The following is a 27,370-nucleotide window of genomic DNA, read 5'->3' as shown; positions in this document are numbered from 1 at the left end:
TCCGCTAACTTTTCGTCAGTCCGCAGTGTACGCGTGTTGTATGTTGCCAGGGCCAAAGATTGTCGGTGGTGGTAGCCGGATCTTTGCCGGAGATTCTTCGCACCCCTGACCCCGCCAGTACCCTGACCGCTACCATGACCAGCGCACCGGGGGTCGCCGGAACCTCGGGGCCGTGGCTTACTTGTGTACATCATTTAGGGGGTATATGCCATAATCGCCACGCTTGGCAGGCGGGTTGGCGATCGCAGTATATTCCACCGTAGCTGAAGGGATGCTGCTGCCCATCCTCCGGTGCATTTGGCCGTAGTTTAAGGACATACCCGGGTCCATTCCGTCCTACATTACGCTTGCCTAATGCGATTTGACTCAGCATGGTCCATCTGGGCAAACGAGCGCATTCCATACGCTGCACATGGCCCAGCCACCGCAAGCGCAGGTTTACACTTTCCAGCCGTCCATCTCGCTGGAAGGCGTACCCTTTGATGTAGTCGATAAGTTTTGCTACTTAGGGTACTTGTACTATTATATATTCTGTGCTTAGGGTCGACCGTGTCGAGCAACCTTTCCCTTGCCTGCCACATGCGCTGTCTTCGGAGTATACTCAACAATATAATAAATGCACATATAAACAGGAAAGAAAGATATGACTTATTTTTAATTAACAATTGTTCTTAATAGTCACTCCCTATTAGTAATAATTCCGGAGATATAGCCTACGGAAAGAAAGCGAACCACTGTCACAGTATAATAAAGAGTACTATCGTACAGTATGGCCGCTCCCGCTCACCGCTGAAAGTGTCTTCCACCCCCTCTCGGTTACCTCACAGTTACCGCCTGTCAAAAACGCGAACAGTTTACCTGTCATATTGCACTCACACAAGCATAGTACGCTTTCATCTACACGAGCTTAGACTTAGAGAGCAAACCTAGGAATGCGCCTCATTCATATATTTGATCGCCAGTGTCCGAGGTGTTCCACTGTCGACCTCTTCACCCTACAAAAGGATGCATAATTTAACAGTATTTTTCAGCGCGTGCGAAGACGCTTGCAAAAGCTAGTAATTATATATTGTGTTACGAGAAAACAAGCGCCTGTTGCAAATTGATGGCAAACATAGATACATGTCATTCAATAGTCATAGGGCTTACGGAAAAAAACTGCATTTTATGCAGAAAGCAAGCCACTTTGCACAGTGATACTAGGGACCAATACAAATGATTTCATCCGAGGAAACACGATTTTCATCCACTAGAATTCAAGATGGCGGACATTTTCCAAAATGGCGGCCGCATATTTTTAAAAATTTATAGAATCGTAACGGCTGCACCGATTTTGATGGTTGGGATGTCTATCGTATCGTATTGAAGCGTTTATTAATATAAAAAATTAAAGTCATAAAAAAATTTAAGATGGCGGCCGAATAATAAGAAAAATATGAAAATATCAAACTTTTTTTTTCATTCTCGTGCAATTTACCAATAAATTTTCTATGATATGGCTACATTTATATGTATTTAAATTAAACCTGATAATATTATCTACATAATAAAATAAGAATCATGTAAATCCGTTGAGTAGTTTTTGAACTATACCCATTTCAAATAGAGCGCGCGGATTTGAAAGACGTTTTCGCACGTGATGTAAACAATTTTGGAATCATAACGGCTGCACCGATTTTAATGGTTGGGGTAGCTATCAGTTTGTATTAAAACATTTATTTATATAAAAATTAAAATTATTTACAAAATAAATATGGCGGCCGAATAATAAAAAAATATGAAATTTTCAATTTTTTATTATTCTTACGAAATTTACAAATAGTTTTTCTACCATATGACACATTTTTATTTATTTAAATAAAATCTGATATTAACATCTGCAAACTAAAACAAAAAACATTAAAATCCGTTCAGTAGTTTTTGAACTATACGCATTGAAAATGAAGCGCGCGGGTTTGAAAGACGTCTTTGCACTTGATATGTGATGCATCGTATCGTTTGGTACCGCTATACAGGCAAGACTGATTATTTATTTTGGTCACAACTTACTATATTACTATTCAGAATCAATGTTTTTAGTATTTATATACATTATTAGTTTTTTATTCCGAGTTTAGGTATATTTAGATAACCCCCGTAAACTTGACCATCACATAATTTTTATTTTAATATGTAAAAGAATTTTTCCCCTCACTAGCTCGGAAACACGTGTTTTGTCCTTCAATATCAGCGGGTAAAAACGCATTTTATCCACTAGTGGGTAAAGTAATTTGACCTTGAGTAAAGTCAAATTAACTGCTTTAAAATTACTAAAAGTAGGTGAATCTAGTAATAAAGATGATTTACCACCTGTGGAACTGTTGGAAGCAGTGATAAACGCATTTTTCGCGTTGTAGTTTCCTCGCTACAGTGAGGGAAAAAGTTTTGTGTTACACTCGGGTGCAAATGTATTTTACATAACATCTGTATTAATAGCAATTGTCCTTTCCCAGAACTCCAGAGATTATTTTCGACAACTTCTGTAGGGGGCTACAGAAATATCTATGTATAAAATAACTTGTTTTCTGCGACAAGGAGCGTATGTTTTTGTAGTGCTGGCGATGTTGGTGGAATGCTGGTTATTAATTTTGGTTGGAAACAGTTCCTTGCGCACCAAGTTAACCGATAAATTTTGAGTCTGCGGATCAACTTTTCAAGCTTGGCCATTATTCCTCCAGGAAGACACTGTTCAGTATGACAACCAACAAGACTTTTTCCAGAAACTGTAGCCTGTTGATGTTATAAGTGTGGTGACTTTTTTTTCTAAACCATTTACTTCCTCAGAGAACATTTAACTACTCTGCTATTTCAGGGTAAACCATAGGAACGTAACCGGAAGAAGCTGATAGCCTCATTGTACCTCACGCAAAAGATATAGTGGAACAGGGACTCACGCGTATCATCACATCTTCCGATACAGATGTCTTGGTATTTAAATAAAAATCACTGGAGTCTTCGGGTGAAGGATAGACGTAAAGTCAGTGGCCAGATTCGGGTTTGGACCTAGCTTAGAGCCTCGAAAGGTCTTTGCCTCATGTGAGGCCTCGAGTGAGTTCAGGGTGGTAACGGATGCTAGAGTGTCCCATGCCCTTCGTTGAGTTTATCTCGCAGTTTGTAGCCGTGGAGGCTTTCAGGGCGTTACGTGCGAGATCGGACGTGATGTAAATGGAGGCAGGAATGTCAGCAAAACGACACTTTACGAGTGCCTAAGCCGCCAAACCATACCGGTAAACAGGCCTGAGTCCATGCTTGCTCACTAAAATATGTGTTAAGAACGGTCCCAATTTGGAATTTAAGCATGTGATCTATGGAGCTAATTATATTGGGAAATTTCCAATTCTTATCTAGTATATTTTCTTAATACTTCAAATGAGAATAACCTACCGGAGTATAAGTTATAAAGTAGCTAACACTTTAGATCTTAGAAGACCGACTGTGCTATTCATGGTTTTTACACTTTTTACACCACTTCTTTTTTCAATACAAAAGGAAAAAATCATGTTCTAAAACATTGTTTGCACACACACTGAAGTTATACCAGCTTTGATAGAAACATCGCAGTAACTACAAAGTCTTCCTGGAGGAATAATCGCCATGCTTGAAAAGTTCACCTGAACTTGGTGAGCAAGAAACTGTTTACCACCAAAAATAAATTAGTACCTAACCAACATCGGCAGCACTCCGTGTCGTATAACAACGCCCCATATTCTGGATATTACTTCTGTGCCTATGCCATCATCCTGGGGTTGGAAGACGTACAATGATAGTTGGGTACTGCAGTGGTCTGAAAACAGGGAGATATGGTATGAATATGTATACTTGGACAATTGCGGTTGTGAAAAAGGCTGCGAAACAATACGCTGTACGTGTTGTGGGTCTACCCTGCGCGGCGCAATGCAAATAATGCAATGTATTAATAATGTTATATTTGCAAAGGCATCTGCCAAAAAAAAACTATTTTGCAATTATTATGTTATTATGTTATCATTATTTCCTTGTATTTTGATATTATTTTGTATGACTCTTTTATCTTTCAGTATAACCTAGACGAGAAGCAAAAAGTATGTTTTGTATTAATATATGTTTCCGTAGCCCCCTACAGAAGTTGTCGAAAATTATCTCTGGAGTCTTCGGAAAGGACAATTGCTATTAATTATTAATACAAATGTTATGTTATGTGTATTAAAATCAAAATTATGTGATGGTCAAGTTAACGGGGGTTATATAAATATACCTAAACTCGGAATAAAAAACTAATAATGTATATAAATACTAAAAACATTGATTCTGAATAGTAATATAGTAAGTTTTGACCAAAATAAATAATCAGTCTTGCCTGTATAGCGGTACCAAACGATACGATGCATCACATATCAAGTGCAAAGACGTCTTTCAAACCCGCGCGCTTCATTTTCAATGCGTATAGTTCAAAAACTACTGAACGGATTTTAATGTTTTTTGTTTTATTTTGCAGATGTTAATATCAGATTTTATTTAAATAAATAAAAATGTGTCCATATGGTAGAAAAACTATTTGTAAATTTCGTGAGAATAAAAAAAAATTTAAAATTTGATATTTTTTTTATTATTCGGCCGCCATCTTTATTTTTTAAATTAATTTAATTTTTATATAAATAAATGTTTTAATACAAACTGATAGCTACCCCAACCATTAAAATCGGTGCAGCCGTTATGATTCCAAAATTGTTTACATCACGTGCGAAAACGTCTTTCAAATCCGCGCGCTCCATTTGAAATGGGTATAGTTCAAAAACTACTCAACGGATTTTCATGATTTTTATTTTATTATGTAGATAGTATTATCAGGTTTAATTTAAGCACATAAAAATGTGGCCTATCATAGAAAATTTATTGGTAAATTGCACGAGAATGAAAAAAAAAGTTTGATATTTTCATATTTTTCTTATTATTCGGCCACCATCTTAAATTTTTTTATGACTTTAATTTTTTATATTAATAAACGCATCAATACGATACGATAGACACCCCAACCATCAAAATCGGTGCAGCCGTTACGATTCTATAAATTTTTAAAAATATGCGGCCGCCATTTTGGAAAATGTCCGCCATCTTGAATTCTAGTGGATGAAAATCGTGTTTCCTCGGATGAAAACGTTTGTATTGGTCCCTAGTATCACTATGCAAAGTGGCTTGCTTTCTGCATAAAGTGCAGCTTTTGACCATAATTTCGCCGTAAGCCCTATGACTACAAGGATTAAATAAACCAGAGCAATAAAATTCGTTTTTCTTTTAACCCCTTGTTTGCCAGGAGTGGCCCTGAAGCTTTAGTGGTTTCATGTGCTCTGCCTACCCCTTTATGGGACACAGGTGTGATTGTATGTTGTTGTTAAACAAAAATTTTTTTTTGTTGATTTAACCGATATCACGTGTGATTTAAATGTTATAATTGGCAGTTTAGTGAGGTACAGTTTATTGATATATATATTATGTTCCAGAAATTTGGTTTCCACGCGTTGGGGCAATACACGGCTATGCGCGCCAAGCTGACATCAGAACGGCGTATCTATGTAACTATCTATTTAATTTTTCATTGATTGAGGTACAGTTTTCTACGCTATAGGTACAGTTTAGGTACAGTTATTTGGTGCAAATGTTTTGACTATTCAGTCATCTATCACGCCATCCTGATGGACACTATGGGTCTATGGGTATTGGGTACCTACTGGATCACATTATTATTAGAGATATTTAAATCGTGACTAATTATGCTATCCTGAAACTTCCCCTTTTGTTGGCATTTTACATTAAATGAGGATTTAGTACACAATTTATACTGAATTTGTATCACTCTAAATAATGTGTACCTTTTTAGTTCAAGAGTAAGTCTGGGCCTTACGAAGTTAGGGTTGCTATAAAGGTTTTTTTTTTATTAAAGCCCTTTGCCATCGCTGTTCGTGCAGTGGTATGTTTTATACATCTGGAGTGGCTGATGATTATGCTAAAGCCTGACAAGTTTTTATTTGACCCTCGCCACGTTGCGGATTTTCAGCTGAACTAATTTATTTTACTGGCAAGGATTAATATTTGACACCCGTCGTCAAAAGTCATTGAATGTCAGTGATGTAAACAAGAAGTAAATATTTTCAATTTTCTAACGGTTTCATCGCAAATTTGCCCAAAATAATATTTAAAAAAGTGAAAATAATTATACTGATAATTTAGTGATAATTTACTAACAACAAAAAAGGATGAAGGATTTCACAGTACATATTTCGATAACAATGTTCCGAAATCGTTTGTTGACATGTCCGGTACTGACAATTTATAGTGCGGTTGTCCTGTACTGATTATTTGGTTTCGATTTAGCTTAATTAATTTTTTGTTCCTAATTAAAGTGTCTGTAGCTCTGCCGTGAAAAATATTTATAGAAATAAGAAGGCCGTTACATCATTGACACCAGTATAAAAACAAGGTCCCACGCAAAAAGAAAATAAACATCGACGACTCCGATAAAGGCACAAGATTCATGGATTTTAGGCTGTGCGGAAACAAGTAGCGAGTATTTAAACCTTGCTTATTAAACTTTGATTCTCTAAAACCCTGTTTTCATTTTCTATAAATATTAAAGCGAAACCAGTACACGCTGTCCCCATTATATATGACGTCCGCACATTATTGCCATATGTAGCGACACTCTTTCAGGGTCAAATAAAATCTTGTCAGGCTTTACCTAAGTATTTAAACTCGTTCTATATTACTACTAAGCCAGAATATAAACTATATTGTACGCCTGTACCTTTAATTACTACTAAGCCAGAATATAAACTATATTGTACGCCTCTCTGATGAGGCAGGACATGTAGACTATTGTACATACATTATAATAACATCTCTGTAACTCATGGCCAACGATAAATATTTTGATTGATTGATTTATTGAATTTTTCGAGGTAGGCGAGGTATTAGACGAGTAGAAATCTAGGTATTATCTTCACATTAGGTACCTATTTGATAGCACAAGAACGCCGTCATTGGACGATCTCCTTCTAACAGTTTCTCTGAAACAAATTATAACGAATGAACATCGAGAAAGATAGTAGTAGTAGTAAATAAGTCTATTAGCATCTTCTGGGCGAGCTCACTCCATCGTAGGCCACGTCTTTGCCTTTGGCTAGTCTGTGGTCAAGAGTAAGCCCATTTATAATTTAAAAAAAAAAAGTAGTGAGTGGGGAGCTGGAGGGGGGGGGGGCATCAGGTCCACTTTATGGCAATACTCGTTTTTGAGAGAAACTGCTCGAGTTGCTTAAGAAAACACCGAATCACCATACATGTGCCTTTAAAATGTCAGTTCCCTCAACTCTTCATAGATCCCATCATCAGAACAGCTCCAGATTAATATGGGACTACTTTGGAGGTAGCTCATTTCAAACAAAAACAGAATTATTGTAATCTGACCACGGGTCTCGACGTAATCGGTGAACATACAGAACATACTATGAAACATGGACAAATGTGAGCCCCAAATATGTTATATACCTACAACCTCCTACTTTTTCGGTAAAGAAGTCGGTTAATATAATTAAAAAAAAAAAACCGCCGCCTTTGGGGTTCTGGTAAAAGATACTTGCGAATGTTGGATTATGTAGAAATGTGTAGGTATTTGTAAAAAAACGGCTTTTAATACTTTCATTATTTGATGGCAACACAAATGAATATTATACGTATACCGTTAAGGTTTGAGGAGTTTCCTCAATTCCTCTTGAATCCGATTATAATAAATCGAAGCTTGACAAAATTTTCAATATTCTTAACAAACATATCTAAATAAATGTCACTGTTGCTATTCTTACAAAAATACCAAAGTAATAAGTGTGCCGTTTAGATTTAAGGAGTTCCGTTCTGACCTTCATCAGCAGTTCCACTGCACCAAATGTCACTGTTCTGGACGTAAGTGCATGCTGTTCTTATAAAAATACCAAAGTCACTAAAAGTGTGCCGTTCAGATTTGAGGAGTTCGGTTCTGACCATCAGCAGCAGTTCCGCTGCACTAAATGTCACTGTTCTGGACGTAAATGCATGCTGTTCCTTAAAAAACACAAAAATCACCATATATGTGCCTTTCAGATTTGAGGAGTTTCCTCGATTTCTCCAGGATCCCATCATCAGAACTGGGTTCTGAGGAAAATGGGACCAATCTGTATGCATATTGCATATATATTCGATCAAAATATTTTTTTTTTCAAATTCGGTCCAGTAACGACGGAGATATCGTGGAACAAACATTACAAAAAAAAAAACCGGCCAAGAGCGTGTCGGGCCACGCTCAGTGTAGGGTTCCGTAGTTTTCCGTATTTTTCTCAAAAACTACTGAACCTATCAAGTTAAAAACAATTTTCCTAGAAAGTATTTATAAAGTTCTACTATTGTGATTTTTTTTTTTAATTTTTAAACACATGGTTTAAAAGTTAGAGGGGGGGGGACGCACTTTTTTTTCCTTTAGGAGCGAATTTTTTATTTTTGCACTTTGTTGGCGTGATTGATATACATATTGGTACCAAATTTCAGCTTTCTAGTGCTAACGGCTCTACTGAGATTATCCGCGGACGGACGGACGGACGGACGGACGGACGGACGGACGGACGGACGGACGGACGGACGGACGGACGGACGGACGGACGGACGGACGGACGGACGGACGGACGGACGGACGGACGGACGGACGGACGGACGGACGGACGGACGGACGGACGGACGGACAGACAGACAGACAGACAGACAGACAGACAGACAGACAGACAGACAGACAGACAGACAGACAGACAGACAGACAGACAGACAGACAGACAGACAGACAGACAGACATGGCGAAACTATAAGGGTTCCTAGTTGACTACGGAACCCTAAAAAACCGACGATGAGTGTCAAAAGTTGTAAGTCTGTGTCGAGAGATGGCAGTTTATGCACTGTCATTACACATTTTACTTTGACAGTAACTCTTGAGCTGTCTTACCCGAAGGAGGTACAGGCGTGTATCCTCTCGTAGAGTACCCGCACTGGTTGCTGTGGGATACGTGTAGAGAAGGCTTCTATCTCGCGATGCATGATGCGATATACCACTGCCCATACGGCGGATAAGTTGCCGCCGCTGTCTAAGTATATTGCGCCCATAAGCGACTCAAATATGTCACTGAGAACCTGCAAATTAAATATTATAAGAAAACAAAGTGTAAGTTTTATTATATAGACACATTAATATAAAGTATTAGACAGATAATATAAAGTACAAGTAAAAATAAATAAAAGTATTTGGGTGATTCAACTTTTTCTTGCCTGTAATTGCCATGGTTACAGTCTCCCGAGTCACGCTGGTTTTATGCAACTACTACCAATTATATGCTACTGAAATTATGCAAGCATGCATGCAGTCCATGTTTGTAAGTGGCAAATTAAGCAAAGGGCTTGTTAATATCAGAAAAATGCATGTTTTCATAGTTTAAGTAGCATAATTTTGCATAAAACCAGCGTGACTCAGGGGACCCTAACCATACCAATAACAGGCAAGAAAAAGTTGATTCACCCATTTACTTGTTATTAAACAACACTATTTTTAAATAGATGAATTTACATTAGAGAAAATATTGCTGTTTTCTGGCACATCTATTAGTCAGTACGGAAGACAATTTCCCCTGACAAACCGTGTGTGCCCGAGTATATTCCATGTGTTTTCTGATGTCGGGTAATACGTAAATATCGGTTTACAGGATTATGTTTTAATTATTGTTGACACGTATAATATGAGCATTCACATTTTTAACACGTTTTTATTAGGTCGTCGTGTATGTAACTAACTATGTAATGGAATCTGCGGAGGCTAATTTAACCATCTTCCAAGGATCGTAGCGTAATGAAAATTGGCAGCTATATGTAGTTCCGATGACAATACAATAATATGGTACTGTTGAGCTGATCTGATGATGGAGTCGGAAGATATGAACTGGAACTACATGATGGAACATCGTATCATAGCCGTTTTTGGGTTTTTTAGAAAAGTCTTTTAATGAACTTTGACTACAATCAGGTTTCAAGGTCTGATGATGAAGCCGAAAGGTATGAACTGGAACTACATGATGGAACATCGTATCATAGCTGTTTTTGGGTTTCTTAGAAAAGTCTTACAAAACATAAAATAATTAATCCATGATGTGCGTATCGTCAAAATTCTCGTTCCTTGCGATATACAAAAATAATGGGCAAAGGTTACTAACATTGTAGTGCATGAATGAATGAATGAATGAATGCTTTATTCATAAATGGTACATTTACAAGTCAGGTTGTGGTTATATACATACATGTCTATTTTTTAGTTTGCCTATTATTATTAATATCACATAAATAATTTAATTGTACATATTTATCTATGTTTTGCTATAGTAATTAATTACAAGTTTTCTTCAGTGTGATTGGGCCAATGACTTGTAGTCAGAGAAAAAATCATCAATCTTGTAACAAGCTAGTTGTATTAAGATATTTTTGAGTTTGTTGACAAACATATTATCAGTAGGCAACTGTTTTACATCATCACTCAATGCATTGTATAACCTTATCCCGAGCACTGGTGAGGACTTCCTTGACTTAGTGAGCCGGCATGGGGGCACCCGCAGCAGCTCCCGCCTGCGTGTCACGGTGCCGGTCAACTGTCCATTTGTGGGCAGCCGGGCAAGATTCTGTCTCACATATTTACATGCTTCAAGTATATATACACTAGGCAAGGTTAGTATTCTAAATTTAATAAATAATTCCTTAGCTGGATGGTCACGTGGTTTTTGGGCCATTATACGGAGGGCGTATTTCTGTACTCTGAATACTCTCTCGCGATCTGCAGCAGTACCCCTCAGGTCTACTCCATAAGTCATTATGGAATTGAAATAACCGAAATATGCTATTTTTAAGTTATCTTCAGTTAGGCTTAAAGTTAATCTAGACAACGCATAGCAAGCTGACGAGAGCCTATTACAATTGTTTTCAATATGAGGTGACCATGTCAGACCTGAGTCTATGAGAAATCCCAAGTATTTGACCTCGTTTACCTGCGGTACAGGAATGTTATTCATGTGTAAATTAAGTTTATCCTTTATAGTTTTTCTAAGTTGGAAGTGTATTACATTTGTCTTTTCAATATTGAGGATCATGCCATTCACCGTAAACCAGTTATGTATATCCTGTAGGGTTCGAGAAAGTTTAGTTTTTAATGCAGCAAAATTATCGGCAGATGTTATAATGCATGTATCATCAGCGAATATGACGAATTCTGAGTCGCTACAGGCAGAGGTTATATCATTTACAAGGATCAGAAACAAGGTATTTCCCATAGAAGAGCCCTGAGGGACGGCATGTGAGCCTATTTCCTGTGTGTCAGATCTACATGAGTTAACAAAAGTTGACTGTTTCCGATCGGCCAAAAAAGATTCTATAGTACTGAGAAATCCACCATTTACACCATACCGTGACAGCTTCGCGATAAGCAGTGAATGGTCGACGGTCTCGAAGGCGCGCGACAGGTCGCAGAACGTGGCTGCGACCTGTCGCCCGCCCTCGAGGTGCGCTAGCACACGGCGCGACAGGTCGCGCGCCGCGTCCGCCGTACTACGCCCCGACTGGTATGCGTACTGCTGTGGATTAATCAATTTGTTATCAATAAAATACTTCATCAACTGCATGCTCATTAGTCGCTCGAATACTTTAGAAACAATAGGTATCAAAGAAATAGGTCGATAGCATTTAAGGGCATCCATTTCGCCTTTTCCTTTGTATATCGGTTGCACCTTAACTATTTTTAACGGGTCAGGGTACACTCCGCTGTTAACGCACTGATTAAATAAAATAAGTAATATTGACACTAAATTTGGAGGATAGCAGTCAAGAATGTGTGTTGACATGTCATTGACGTCCTTCGAATGTTTCTTTTTTATGTTTTTAATAGCACTTAATATGTCTCGCACAGTAAACGGGTCAAACACAAACATAGGCGCTGGAGTGAGTAGGTATTTAGTTAAATAACCGAGCGCGTCGTAAGGACACGGGCTGTTGATGTGCATACTGGCTTGTATGTAGTACTGGTTGAGCCGAGCCGCCGCGTCAGCTGATCGCTCGGCGTCGCAGGTGCCAGCTGATCGACTCACCAGTACATCCAGAGGACTTGTTTTGTTATTTTTATTCCGGCATGTTTCGGCCGCAATGACATTCCAAACACTTTTACACATGTTTTGTTTACTATTCAATATTTGGTAGTTAAGATGATCTTTACGAACTTGTTTCAAGGTATACACATAGGTAATCTCAAGTGATTGTATTGTTTTAAATAAACTGTCATCATTAGGGTTGTAAGAGTATTTAATTTTTAATTGCCTGATTTCTCGTCTAATGCTGCGTACAAGGTCGTTGGCCCATTCACTTACATGTTTTTTAATTGGTTGTTTTTTCAATGGAAAGTTAATGTCAAAACAATGTTTTAAAACGTGAAGTACCTTTTCAAGTTTATTACTTGGGCAGATTTTTAACATCATTATCTTGTCCCAATCATAAAATTCTAGGTATTGACAAAAACTGTGATTGCGTTCATTTGAGAATGATCGTTTAATTAACACATTATCTTGTTGAGGAACATTACAAGTGTTAATGTTTATATTTACATAATGATGGTCAGAAAATTGCAGTTTATTACATATTACATTTATTATATCAGACTTTAGCATATTTGTGTAAGCATGATCAATACATGTTTCAGAGTGGTTTGTTATTCTAGTAGCAGATTTAACAATTTGTTTGAACCCAAATCGATTCAATATCATGTTTAATTCCTTAATATTATTACATTTATTAAAGTAGTCTAGGTTCATGTCGCCCAATATGAGTACTTTGTTATTTTGAAAAATTGACATACTAAGTAATTCATTTAATTTGGTAAAAAATAAGTTTACATCACCCTTTGGTTGCCTGTAGATGCATGCAACGACAAGGTCCAAGCCGACACATTCCACAGCACACACTTCAAATTCCATCTCCTCACACAAGGCTGATACTTCCTTTCGTTCGATTGTTAATATGTCCTGTCGGGCGTAAATACATGCTCCTCCTCCCATCCTAGTTGGCCGGCAGTAGTGAGCACGGAGACTGTAGTTCATTATATTAACCGAAGTCAATTCGTTGGATTTGAGCCACAGCTCGGTTAAACAGATTATATCAATCCTGTCTCGCAGCTGTAGCTCAGCTTCTAGTTGATATGTTTTGTTGCTAAGTCGGTTTATGTTTTGATGAAGCACTGATATACACTGCTCTTTCAGGTCAGGTTTCCGGTGTTCACATTGAGTTGGGCTGCTGGTTAGCTGGTGATCTTCTGTGCCTCTGGTGTAGAAAGGGTTTCCATTCAGAGATTGTTGTATTTAGTGGCCAAGCCGCCGTGTTAAGGAAGTCATCGTAGGCGGAGGATGGAATACCTATTTTATATGATTTGTAGGTTTCATGCCTCGACTTAATTTCTTCCACAGTGTATTGATGCTTGTCATTTAATCTTTTGAGATGGCTAATTATGCTATCCACGGAGGAAGTAGTGCTAAAATGACATCCATGTAGATATTTTATGACTTCAACTCCTTCTAAGGAAGTGTTTGTGGCGGAGCCCTTTATGACCGTTGGTTTGTATGATCGCCTTTTTGCTTGCACACGCGTCCATGGTCGTTCTTCGTGGTCTTGGGACTCTTGACGAGATGTTTCTTCAATCGTATCATTTCTTGATTCAGTCATATTTAACAGAGTTGGCGTGTTCACTGTCACGTCCTGCTTAGCATTTGTGTGGCTATTATTTATTTGGCTAGCGCCGGCGTCAGTTTCTTTTTGTTTGTTGTTGGTTTTTTCCATGAGCTGAGCGGTCCGCTTTGTCTGACCAGCTGGCGGTTTGGTAGGTTTCGCAATCTTCTCCCTCGCGCGCAATGCAGATTCGCGCTGTGGTTTCGCCCGTCCGTTTGCGGGAGCAGGGCCGGGACAGTTAGTTGGCGTTGAGGTACGCAGCGGCATTGGATTTTGCGTGGTTTTCTGTGTTCGAACAGTTTGTGTTGATGTTGACACTTCGCCATTTTGAGAGGTTATTACAGTTTTGAGTTCACATATTTCACTGTTCATAAAGTCAATTTTTTGTAATATGTCACAAATTTTCAATTCTATAGGTTTAAGGACAATTTGAAATACACTTTTTATACGATCTAACTCGATTTGATCCATTTTTTATGATTAAAATGAATTTCAAACACGCTCAAAGATGCTTGCTCACCGCCGGTGTTGCCAGCACTGTGCTGTGTGCAGTGCAGAGCATTAATATCAGCAGACACACGGCAGAGTTTCTGGGTGGGTATGAGGAGCAAGCAGCGACCGGAGAATCTGCCTGTGAGATTGAAATTACTTAGTAGGCTTTGAAAGTATTATAAATATTAAGGTAAAAATATAAAGTACAACTTTGACTGCCTAAACCTACTTACTATCTACGGTAATATTACTAACAATTGGTTGACACTGTAGATTAGTTATCTATGTTTTATTATTTTCTGGCTCTCATCTAAAAATGAAAATTGCGTATACTTTACAATGCGATTTTTCTATGAGATGGCAGAAATAGTTATTGATAATTAGTAATAAGTTTCGTTACGGTGAACCTACATTGGTAATCCGGTTATCATGTAGTTTGTCAAAGCATAAGGAAACTAAATAAACCACCCATTTTGTATGTAGGTCTCTCCGTTTGTTTAAAAAAAAAACACTTACAAGATGTAGCGGGGTAATTAAAACTGGTCTCGATACTAAACAGTGATAGGAATTGTACTATACCTATTAGAAATATGTCGGTACTGTCCATAGATGATATACCGCGGACCCGCCCCCCCTGGCTTATTCTCTGTTCATAATCAGTACAATAGAGGCCTAAATGCTTAAAATAATCGATTATACACTATGACGTTCCATAAAATATAAATATATCCCTTTCCAGAGCCAGAACCGCTGTGTGTTATATTATTGTAATACTAGCTGTTGGATCTCCATAACCTAAAATAATGAAATAAATAAATCACGTATAAATATCGATGCAAAATCTTGAACCGAGTACATCACTACTTTTGTTGATTTTCATATAAAATATGGCGGGGCAATTAATACTACCAAATAGTCGACATTCGCTGCCATCGCAATTTGAGCGGAGCAATTTACTCGTAAAATAATATCAAAACATAAAAATCTCAAGATTGAGTTACAAATAAACATAGAATGGTGTATATGTATTAGGGTGGAGCGAAAAAACACTTTTCTGGAATTAGCAAACCTAATAGTTATCAATCAATGCCCCTTAGTCTATGAAGCCTTTGTACAAATTTTCCGCTTTTTAAATCAACATCTTCTGCCTCCGCATTAGGGTTGAAATTTTGAAAATCTCATACAAACCTAAAAATTCAACTTTCAGATAAAAAAAAAATTCGGCAGTATTATGTTTAGTATATGTTATTGATACATATCATTATGAGAAACTCCAAAAAGTTGCGAAAATGGCGTCAAGAATCGCCAAAGTTTGTCTAGTTTCAGTACATTCGCCAAAATAGCCGCTAAAATACTGAAAATTGGCGATTTTTAATGCTATTTTCGCAATTTTTGGTAGTTTCTTGTAATAATATGTATCAATAATGTATACTGAACATAATACTGCCGAAAAACATTTTTTATCTAAAAGTTGAATTTTCAGGTTTGTATGAGATTTTCAAAATTTCAAACTTAATGCGGAGGCAGAAGATGTTGATTTAAAAAGCTGAAAATTTGCACAAAGGCTTCATAGACTAAAGGGCATTGATTGATAACTATTAGGTTTGCTAATTCCAGAAAAGTGTTTTTACGCTCCACCCTAATATGTATAATTATGCAACTAACTATAGAAAAAAATGTATTTTATAGAATGTTTGAGAGGCCGTCTTTCACGCGCATACAACCTATCTCGTCGAAAACTACACGAGCGTGTAGATCAAAGATCATTTGGTATATCAAGGCCATCCACGCCACGGTGAAATTATCAAACAGCTTACACGCTATCTGGACATATATAGAAATACAGTGAATAATGTAAAATATGGAAGATATTCTGATTAGTTATTACTTCCCTGCAGTTACTATTGCCCGGCCTGGCCTTATAGCCATTATAGGTCTTCTTTTATAAATTATTTAAATACTTACATACTTACATAGAAAACATCCATGACTCAGGAACAAATATCTGTGCTCATCACACAAACAAATGCCCGTACCGGGATTCGAACCCAAATTATCATTGGTCTTATCTGTCTATCGCGTGCAACGTGAAACTTCTTTTTGCTTTTGAGCTATTTTCCTATACTAATACGATATGAAACATGTCAAAATATATCAGGCCTAAGTGACCTGAAAAGGTAAATGTATTGAAATCAGCCCTATAAAAAACCTTGGTGTCGCTTTTCTCTTATTGACTAGTGCTGTAAACCATGATGACTCATCACAATTTTTAGTCCCCTTACTCACACAACTCACTCATTACACACACAACTCACGCTCGTATTCCCAAAATGGATAAAAAGAGCACATCGACCTGCTCAAGTTTCATAGCCACACGTAGTAGTTAAGGGGTGGAAAGGAAATGAAGTCGTGAATCCTAGGGGCTGCCGGCTGATGCAGATGGACTGCAAATTGTATCTTAGGAACCGTACTTTCGTACAGACTCGAGTATTAGTGTGTGTAATTGTGTCATCCTCATCCCTCTGGCCACATGGTCCTACCGCCTTTTTCCGACCGTACATTATCGGGAGCGAGCCAGCGTCGATATTAAGCGGCCTATGATTGTCCAAGTTGTTGCTACAAAGAGATCGAACCCCACTCAAGGTATTTAATTTACTATTGATGTCACTACTAGATGCACGCATATGTACCCATTGTATATACCTACCTACGCACTTACTATATATTTTTGTACAAAACATACTTTATTCTTCATTAAAACTATACAAATCTAAAGGCGTGGTCTACGTTATTGCTGCTGATCCTGTTCCTCGGGCTACGAGCTGAACCCTGAGCCACATCTACACAGTGGTCGTATCGCTACAGTGGTCGATCAAATCTTTCTAAACCTAAGTCACTATAATACACACACGAGAACACAATGCATATAGAAAAAAATGCACTAGCATAACAAGCTTTTTCTTTTGATTGTTACTCTGCAAATAACAAATCTACAAAGCGGGTCTTCCTGATACAGGTATATTATAGTTAATAGGAAGCGCCAACCTTTAACTACAAATGTTTAATATTTATTACTGCAATTATTATTTTCACCTGCCAGCCTAGCAGAAGTGACAAATTGTTAACGCTACATGGCAAACAAAACGCAGTCTGGCTCTGTCGCGCCCCTACACAAGAGCGAAAGGAGAGCAGAGAGAAACAGGAGGCTAGAACAGTAACGCTCAGCTATATACATACATACATACACATACTTATACATATAAATAGGTATGCAATCCTGTATTCTCATAAGGGGCAGGTAGAGCACATGAAACTGCCTAAGTTTCAATACCACTCCTGGCAATCAAGGCATTGAAAGAACGCGATTGTGACTTCCATCATGTGGATTGTATGCCACCGACGTGGTATTTAAAAAAAAGACGACTCTATAGCTACATCACGATCCATTTACCGCCACCACTTACTTATGCCACGGCTTAATAAATACCTATAAACTTCATAGCCTAGTAAGCGGTAAGAGCGTGCGACTTTCGATCCGGAGGTCGCGGGTTCGAACCCGGCTCGTACCAATGAGTTTTTCTGAACTTATGTGCGAAATGTAATTTGATATTTGCCAGTCGCTTTTCGGTGAAGGAAAACATCGTGAGGAAACCGGACTAATTCCAATAAGGCCTAGTTACCCTTCGGGTTGGAAGGTCAGATGGCAGTCGCTTTCGTAAAAACTAGTGCCTACGCCAAATCTTGGGATTAGTTATCAAAGCGGACCCTAGGCATGAGCCGTGGCAAATGCCGGGATAACGCAAGGAGGATGATGAAACGTCATAGCCTAGACTTCTTGCGTATCGGGCCCCAGATATCTAACTTTACAACCTAACAACAAACTGAATACATTCTACTACTACGTAATTCACGTAATAGAACGTACGACCGAGTACGACGGGAATGACATCTACCTAGATAAACAAAGAAATATTTTAGTCATATATTAAGGGTCGTATATACGAGTGTATACCTACCTACTTACTATACGTTCAAACTACGTACCTACTTTGTTTTACACATTCCAAACTGTAGGTACAACACAAACATATGGTGTTGAGGACGTCCATGGTTTCTGATCGCTTGCCTCTTATATGATAAAATTAAGGTCTGCATATAGTATGCTACATTACTGTTTCTTTCGACATACTGTTATATTTAATGACATTACCTTGTTCGACGTCTTTTACGTAGGTATTATTTTATGTATAATGTTGAATTTAGAATTGATTTATGGAAATATCGCTGGTGCATAATTATAGTCAGGGACCAAACGACCTCTTTTACAAAAAGTCGTCGACATCTCTTCTAAATACCTAAAACAGGTATGGATGTGTTCCTCGTTATCTCCAGATTACGAATTGACCTGTTTTAGTTTAAGGAGGGGGGGACGGGTTGAGAAAAAGGGGGGAGAAAGATGGCGGCCGACCATCATAGATATTTATTTACATCTCGAGTCCTATGGCACCAATCTGTTCGTGCAAGGTGTCGTTTGAAAGCTTATTAAACCTACTTTAATTGTTTATAAATAACTATACTCATAAACCTAACCGTTTACGAAATATTTGAAAATATGTATTTTTTTATCGCGCATGAATTGCACAACTACTAGTAAAAAATGCGTCTAACTCAATAAACAATAACTTTACCGCAATTGATGTTATTATAACATTTTCGCGTCTATTTATGCTCTTTCTAAAAATATAAGTTTCATTGGTATATGATAATATATAACCATGTAATTATGAATTTGGTTTAGCAGGAGTCACTCTGCCCGGTCGCAGAAATGGGCGCTGACCGTAGTAAAGTATTCAATATTTTTGAGGTCCTATTTTACGGATCCATATGCGAGAGGTATCGTTTCAAAGCTAATTAAACCTACTATATTTTTTTATAAACAACTATAATCATAAAGGTAGCTGTTTAGAAAATATTTGAAAATATGTGTTTTATAGACCATGAGTCGCACAAGTACCTACTGGTAAAAAATGCTTCTTAATCAATAAACAACAACTTTTCCGGAATTGATGTTAGATTTACGCTATATAATAAGATTTACGCGGAATTTTGTGCGCTTTCTAATAACATAAGTTTTATTGGTGTATCACTACATAGTATAAAACAAAGTCGCTTTCTCTGTCCCTATGTCCCTATGTCCCTATGTATGCTTAAATCTTTAAAACTACGCAACGGATTTTGATGCGGTTTTTTTTAATAGATAGAGTGATTGTAGAGGAAGGTTTACATGTAGGTATAGTACCCGTGCAAAGCCGGGGCGGGTCGCTAGTGATATTATATAACCAAGCAATTACAAATATGGTTAAGTAGGGGCCACAGCGCCCGGTCACGTATGGATGCTGACCGTCGCCAAATTTTCTATATTTTTCAGATCCTATTTTATTTAACAGGAATCTTTTGAAAGCATATTATGCGTACTATCATTAGTTCTCAATAATTTTAGTTGTAACTGTAGTAGCTAACAAAATATTTGAAAATATGCATTGGAACCGATGTGAGTAAAACATGCTTCTAGCTCAATGAATTATATTTTTTCCGCAATTGATATAATAACAAAATAAACGGCGAAATGTATGACCTTTTCAAATAATAAGTTTTGTCAGTATTGCATAAACAATTAATGTTAATTTATCCATCATACTCACTGCGCACCGTCATATACATGGATGACCATTTTCGTTGCCGTTTTCATAATTTTTTAGATTGTATCTTGGTGCATGACCAATAAACAATAACTTTACCGCAAATAATGTTATGATAAGATTTACAGGACATTTCATATGCTTTCTAAAAATATAAGTTTTATTGATGTATGATATTATACAACCAAGTAATTACGAATTTGGTTTAGCAGGTGTCACTGCACCCCCGTGACGTAAATAGGTGCTAACCATCGCCTAACTTTATGTATTTCTCAGATCCTATTTTAGCGATCAATTTGTGAGAGGTATCATTTGAAAGCATATTATGCGTACTATCGTTACTTTTTAATAATTTTAGTCGTAATTGTAGAAGTTTACAAAATATTTGACAATATGTGTATTTTTACTGTATATGAATAGCATTCGCACAGATACGAGTGAAACATGCTTCTAGCTCAATAAATTATATTTTTCCGCAATTGATATAATAACGAAATGAACCGCAAAATGTATGGCCTTTACAAAAAATTAGTTTTGTTAGTTTTGCTTAAACAATTAATGTTAATTTGTCCACCATACCCACTGCGCACGGTCAATCGTCATATAAACGGATGTCCACCGCCGTTGCCTTCATTTTTTCATCATTTTACAGATTTTATTTTACTGATCAATTAAGTATATAAGTAAATTCGATACGTGATAGATTATATTTATTATGAATATACGATTAGTGAAATAAAATCTGAAAAATCATGAAAAAAGGCAACGATGGTGGACATCCATTTATATGATGGTGCGCAGTAGGTGAGCTGAACAAATTCAAATTAATTGTTCATGCAATACAAACCAAACTTATTTTTTGTGTAAGTCATACATTTTCCGTTTATTTTGTTATTATTTCAATTGCGGAAAACTATAATTTATTGAGCTAGAAGCGTGTCTTATCAATGCCAATGCTATTCATGCACAGTAAAATACACATATTACTAATCAAATATTTTGTAAACTTCTACAGTTTCGACTTGAAATATTAGAAATAAAGATAGTACGCATAATATGCTTTCAAATGATACCTCTCACAAATTTATCAGTAAAATAGGATCTGAGTAACGTAGAAAATTTGGCGACGGTCAGTCAGCACCCAATATCGTGACAGGGCGCAGTGACCCCTGCTAAACCAAATTCGTAATTACTTGGTCATATATTATCATACACCAATAAAACTTATATTTTTAGAAAGCGCATGAAATTTCGCGTAAATTTTATAATAACATTAATTGCGGTAAAGTTATGGTTTATTAAGTTAGAAGCATTTTTTATCTGCATATGTGCAACTCGTGCTCGAAAAAAAAACTCATGTTTTCAAATATTTTGTAAACAGCTACCTTTATGACTATAGTTATTCAAAAATAATTATAGTAGGTTTAATTTGCTTTCAAATGATACCTCTTACATATGGATCCGTAAAATAAGAACTTAAAAATATTGAATACTTTACTACGGTCAGCGCTCATTTTTATGCGACCGGCGGAGTGACCACTACGAAACAAAATTCGTAATTTAATGGTTATATTATCACTTACCAATAAAACTTATATTTTTAGAAAGCTCATGAATAGTCGTGTAAATTTTATAATAACATCAATTGCGGTAACGTTATTGTTTATTGACTTAGAAGCATTTTTTACCAGTACTTATGCTATTCATGCTCGATAAAAAACACATATTTTCAAATATTATGTAAACAGCTACCTTTAATACTATAGTTATGTGTAAACAATTATAGTACGTTTAATTATCTTTCAAACGATACCTCTCACATATGGAGCCGTAAAATAAGACCTCAAAAATATTGAATACTTTACTACGGTCAGCGCCCGTTTATGCGACCTGGAGGATAACCCCTGCCAAACAAAATTCTTAATTACATGGTTATATATTATCATATACCAATGAAACTTATATTTTTAGAAAGAGCATGAATAGACGCGAAAATTTTATAATAACATCAATTGCTGTAAAGTTATTGTTTATTGAGTTAGACGCATTTTTTACTAGTACTTGTGCAATTCATGCGCGATAAAAAAACACATATTTTCAAATATTTCCTAAACGGTTACTTTTATGAGCATAGTTATTTGAAAATAATTAAAGTAGGTTTAATAAGCTTTCAAATGACACCTCGCACGAACAGATTGGTGCCATAGGACTCGAGATGTGAATAAATATCTATGATGGTCGGTCGCCATCTTTCCCCCCCTTTTTCTCGACCCGTCCCCCTCTCCTTAAACTAAAACAGGTCAATTGGTAATCTGGAGAGAACGAGGAACATATCCATACCTGTTTTAGGTATTTAGAAGAGATGTCGACGAAAATCGTGAAGGAGACGACTTGTGGCCAAATTGGCTCTAGACTATTAGTGCGAAGACGTAGGTACCTAATGAACAAGGGCTGGAAAATTCCTAAGAAATCCCAGTTCTCTAGCCATAACTACAAAATAATAAGCAACTTCCAGCCTCTCATAGTTGAACTATGGAATGAATTCTGACAAATACCAGACAAAACCAAAGATGTTCAACCTTAATTGTAAATATTCCTACCAAAAATCCAAGTTTACACACAAAAGCAATTACCTCAAAAAATGTGTGATATAAATCTAAAAAACACAAATATAAAATAGACATACCATCAAGTTTTCATATTGACTACATATTTATTGCATCCATAATAATAATATAATAGCACTAGACCCTACTCATAGTGTTGTGTTCCTGTCGGTGAGTAAGGTTGCCAGAGCTCAACGAGGGTGCGGTGTGCTGATGACGGGAGGACTTACGGAACTAACTTGTTCCGTTTATTGTCCTTTGAGTCGTCGGCAACCCGAACCCTCCTTGGAACTTGTACACTCCTTTTGCTGTGTACTTAATACAGCAAAAGGGAATGTACAAGTTTCTAATGGGGTGGCAACGCGCATGTGACACTGTTTGAGTTGCAGGCGTCCATAGGTTACGGTGACCGCTTTACATCAGGCGGGCCGTATACTTGTTTGCCACCGACGTAGTATTAAAAAAAATCCATGGTCTTAATATACATGGTTACAATGGACTTAAAAAAGTACACTATTAAGGCGTGGCAACTTATTTATAATAATATATATTGTATACTATACTAAACACTATAATCATTTTTCTAGGTCACAGATGTTGTATGCATTACAAAAACAGAATTTGATAATTAAAGCCCTTACATAACTTATTCATTGTTAATAAGAGCGCGCACGTGGTGGCAAAAATAATTTGTCTTTAACTTTTTATTTCCAAGGAAATAACTGAAGAACAAGACAAGAACTACCTGTAATCTAACAATTTGGATCTTTGAGTCAAGTTTCGTATCGTTACCAGGTAATTACATGTAATACTCATTTCTGTAGGGTTCCATAGCAAACTACGACGGAATATCACTGAATACAATAATAAAGCAATATTTAGTTTTAAAGCTAGTGGCTCTCGGAGCTGTAAACTTTCACGATATGTCGGACGAACGGAAAAGTGAAAAATACTTCATCTTAAAGTCATTATCACAGTCAAGTTGAACTACGAGTATAACATGGTACTAAAGCAGGGGAGAAGGGTACAAAGACAGTCTATGAAACAGATGTTTAAGGGTTAACTACATGTTCAAAGTAAAATAAATAAATTTTTGCACGTACCCAATATCTCATCGCTCCTGTTCTATTTATGACCAACTTCGTCTCTCGTTCCATCTTAGGTTCGTTCTCTAGGTTCTCCCTCCTTCATGAGTTATATCGTGGCTAATACTCATAATCTGAAAGCAGGTTTACAAGCAATAAGCATGGGTCTTTGATTATAGGGTTTTTATTATGGTACCTATGTATAATAATAGGATGACAGATGATTTAAGCAGCATCCGCATTATTTCGAACGACACTTCGTGGCTGTGTAGCCCAATTCGAGAGAGAATCCCTCGTCCACAAACGCGGCAAGTGTATGCCCTCCCAGGTGGGTGGGGGTTGGAGACCTGCTCGTGGCACCTCATGCGTTTATCATTCAAAGAGAAGAACAAGGCATTGTCGTGCTTGGATTGACCGTCGTGGACAGCACGACGCCACATGGGCCGGTTTTCGGCCAGTTGCTGCCACTGGTACCATGGGATATCAAAGGCAACCATGTCACGCTTCACGCAATTTTTAAAGCGCAGCAAGGTATGTACAGGGTAGGAAAAACTAAACACACGTTTTAGCAAGAATGCTGGTATTTTCACAGATAGAATCTATGGGTATCGTAGTTTTCAATGACACTTATAAGGAACCCAGTAGTATTTCATCTCTTTGTGTCCAGGAGATTACTTGCTTACTTACTTCACTGGCTCAGCGACCCAAAGAGGATCACACGAGATCCGACACAAGAGATCGTCACTCTGCCCTATCCTGCGCCAGTTCACGCCAGTTAAGAATCACCGAAGGCGTTCACAAGGGGTTCACAAGTCTTTTAGGGCCTCCTCGCACGAGCGAGATCTAGCCCGAAGATTAACTGGTACAAAATAGGTACCTTCTGTTTCACTGTTATGGTTTGGTTTTACTGTCATGCTGTCTAACTTATTTGAGTAATAAATGTATCCCTTTTTAACAACTTTACTGCCTATATTAATTTTACATAAATATTTATATTTTATACGCATTAGACTACATTGATGAATAAGCGATGAATTTGACATGAAATTTTGACAGATTGATGTGGCCAGTAAGAAGATAAGTAAGTATCAATGTTTTTTTAAAGTTGGTATAGCAGCAACATTAATCGTAAATCACAATTATAGAAAAAAAACATTATATTTGGTGATTGGATATGATATGTATGAACCGACGACGACTGGATCACTAGCCACTATGTAATACATATGGTGGGGGGATCTAAACATTATGGCGCGGAGTGAACAAGCGAAGTGAGCCAACCAAAGCAAACTCTTGGCTATTAAAAATATTTTTTGTTATTAAAATAGACTGAACCACTATTAAATGGACTGAACCACTATCAGCAGGTGCTACAATGTAGATATGTATTTGAGTTAAATGCCACAGCCTCAAATTCATCAGTTCGTATTTCAATAAAACGTAAACAGTCGAAAGCCCCATCTTAAAATTGAGGGACAGGGTTTCGAAGGAATCTCCGCGTTCAAAAAGCTGCAATAATAAGTTAATACTACCTATTTACTATATTTCCTCGTATTTATACGGAAGATCCCTATGATGCTGTTAACTATATTAGTTACATACATTTTAGTGCTTTACACAGAAACTGTCTGTATAGTGTGAATAATAGTAAAGAATGACATCTTATCAACAGAAATAGGAAAAACAACAGATACTCTTTGTTTATCTTAGTTTCCCATTTTCCCTTCAAGACAAAAAAAAAACAAATTACATAAAATTAGGTTTACTACATGTACCATATATTCTCGTAAGTATAAGCACTGGTAGTCTAGTGGTTAGAGCGTGCTTCTTTCAACCCGGATGTCGCGGGTTCGAACCCCGGCTCATAACAATGATTGTTTTGAAATTTATTTGCGAAATGCCATTTGATATTTGCCAGTCGCTCTTCGGTGAAGGAGAACATCGTGAGAAAACCGGACTAATCCCAGTACGGCCTTAGTTACCCTTCGGGTTGGAAGGTCAGATGGCAGTCGCTTTCGTATAAACTAGTGGCTCCGACGCACATGTGAGTCGATAGTAATTTAATGTTTACATGACATACAAAGTCAGGACTCACATATTGTGCGTCGAAGGCACTAAAGGCAAAGTCACAAATTGGTGAAAGTAACGAAAACGCGTATATGCGTTGGTGGCAGTGAATGCGTTAAAACCTTGAGCAATTACCTTAAAGCAAAGAGCCTGATGGCGTTTGCTGGAAATGGGTTTCTGAAATGGTGTTCTTTATTTTACTATTAATTTCGAGATAATCTTGAGTCATGTGAAAATAATCACTGAATTTGTCGTCGTAGGTCTTAATGACTTTTATTTTTAACTAATGTTGCATATAATTAGTACTTACCCCTTATTCCGAACGAGTGCGCCAAAGTGAATGAATGCCCAATTGTCTTGTTAAAGCTGCAGATTTCTCGTTAGCTATTATTTCCGCAAGAGCCAAAATTTTGGTCTCGTACTTTGGTCCATTTTTCTCCTTAAAATGACATTTCCAATTTGACTGACATTTTACATAAACCAACAGTCCGTTGCTCGGGCGACTCAGTTAGGTCTGACAGCCCGCTACCGGACCGCCCCGTCCCGCGTCGTGAACGTGGACTCAACGGTTGCGTGTACTCGAATCGTATGGCCCGGTGCCGGGCAGGAGGCGATGGCGCACCGTCGAGCTGCCGTACGGCGTCGTCCCGCGCCGTTCCGTCGACGGTCCGCCCCGTTCTAGTGTGAGTCATGCTTTAGATTTAGTTTTTTTTTCTGAAAGCTTAGGTTAGTCGGGAGTGTTCTTAGCCAAGTTTCATAAAAATCGGTATACTATGTCGCGGTCGGGGTTTTTTCAAAATTTTAATTTTTTATACAACGTCGGTGGCAAACAAGCATACGGTCCGCCTGATGGAAAGCGGTCACCGTAACCTATAGACGCCTGCAACTCAAGGAGTGTCACATGCGCGTTACCAACCCATTAGAAACTTGTACACTCCCTTTTGCTGTGTTAAGTAGGTACACAACAAAAAGGAGTGTACAAGTTCCAAGGAGGGTTCGGGTTGCCGACGACTCAAAGGACAATAGACGAAACAAATTAGTTATTGATTCTATTAACACGGTTCGTGAACATGCATGCCAGTTGCGAGTTTCATTTCTGTACGTAACCTCAACAGTCAGCGATATATACAAATTCTTTAAAAAAAAAAACGAATTCTCGTACCGTTAATGAACCCTTAACCTGAGAACCTAATAGAATGAATGACCTTGCCCCTTCGTATTTGCTATAGCGTTTTTCTCTTTTATTTTACCTAAGCCTTATTCTTTACGGGTGTTGCGTAAGATCCTATTGGTTGAATACTTCACGTTCGAATGTCGACTATTCCGGCCTCTTTTTATAGGCTCCACCATTTAAATTCAGCGGAACGACTGGTGGAAAGAAAATGAAATTCGTGGAGTCGATTGTATACATATTATGTATACAATCGACTCCACGAATTTCATTTTACATTTACATTTTTCACAAATTAAATAAAATCGATCATTAATTATTCAAATAAACGTAGAAACTATAAATTAATTTTATGAGTAAATACCACGCGTATTTAATGGGAGACAATTTGTGACAAACAGTTGACTTATCGTTTGTCGTTATCAG

General features: G+C 37.4%; 1 long non-coding RNA gene across 2 annotated transcripts; it reads right to left on the bottom strand.

Annotated features, from left to right (window-relative positions):
• Nucleotides 1-6,937: 6,937 nt before the first annotated feature.
• Nucleotides 6,938-24,701, bottom strand: LOC125229190. Of its 2 annotated transcripts, none has more exons than XR_007177370.1 (3): nucleotides 24,584-24,701; nucleotides 23,725-23,840; nucleotides 6,938-7,079 (listed from the first exon to the last, which is right to left on the bottom strand). It is a non-coding gene; the product is annotated as an uncharacterized LOC125229190 (long non-coding RNA). The 2 variants fall into 2 exon arrangements; XR_007177369.1 differs by lacking the exon at nucleotides 6,938-7,079 and adding an exon at nucleotides 14,375-14,455.
• Nucleotides 24,702-27,370: the final 2,669 nt, after the last annotated feature.

Source organism: Leguminivora glycinivorella, chromosome 8 (assembly GCF_023078275.1).
Source record: "Leguminivora glycinivorella isolate SPB_JAAS2020 chromosome 8, LegGlyc_1.1, whole genome shotgun sequence".
NCBI classification, from domain to species: domain Eukaryota; kingdom Metazoa; phylum Arthropoda; class Insecta; order Lepidoptera; family Tortricidae; genus Leguminivora; species Leguminivora glycinivorella.
Note: the sequence above shows the minus strand (reverse complement) of the source record. Positions and strands in the feature narration are given on the sequence as shown.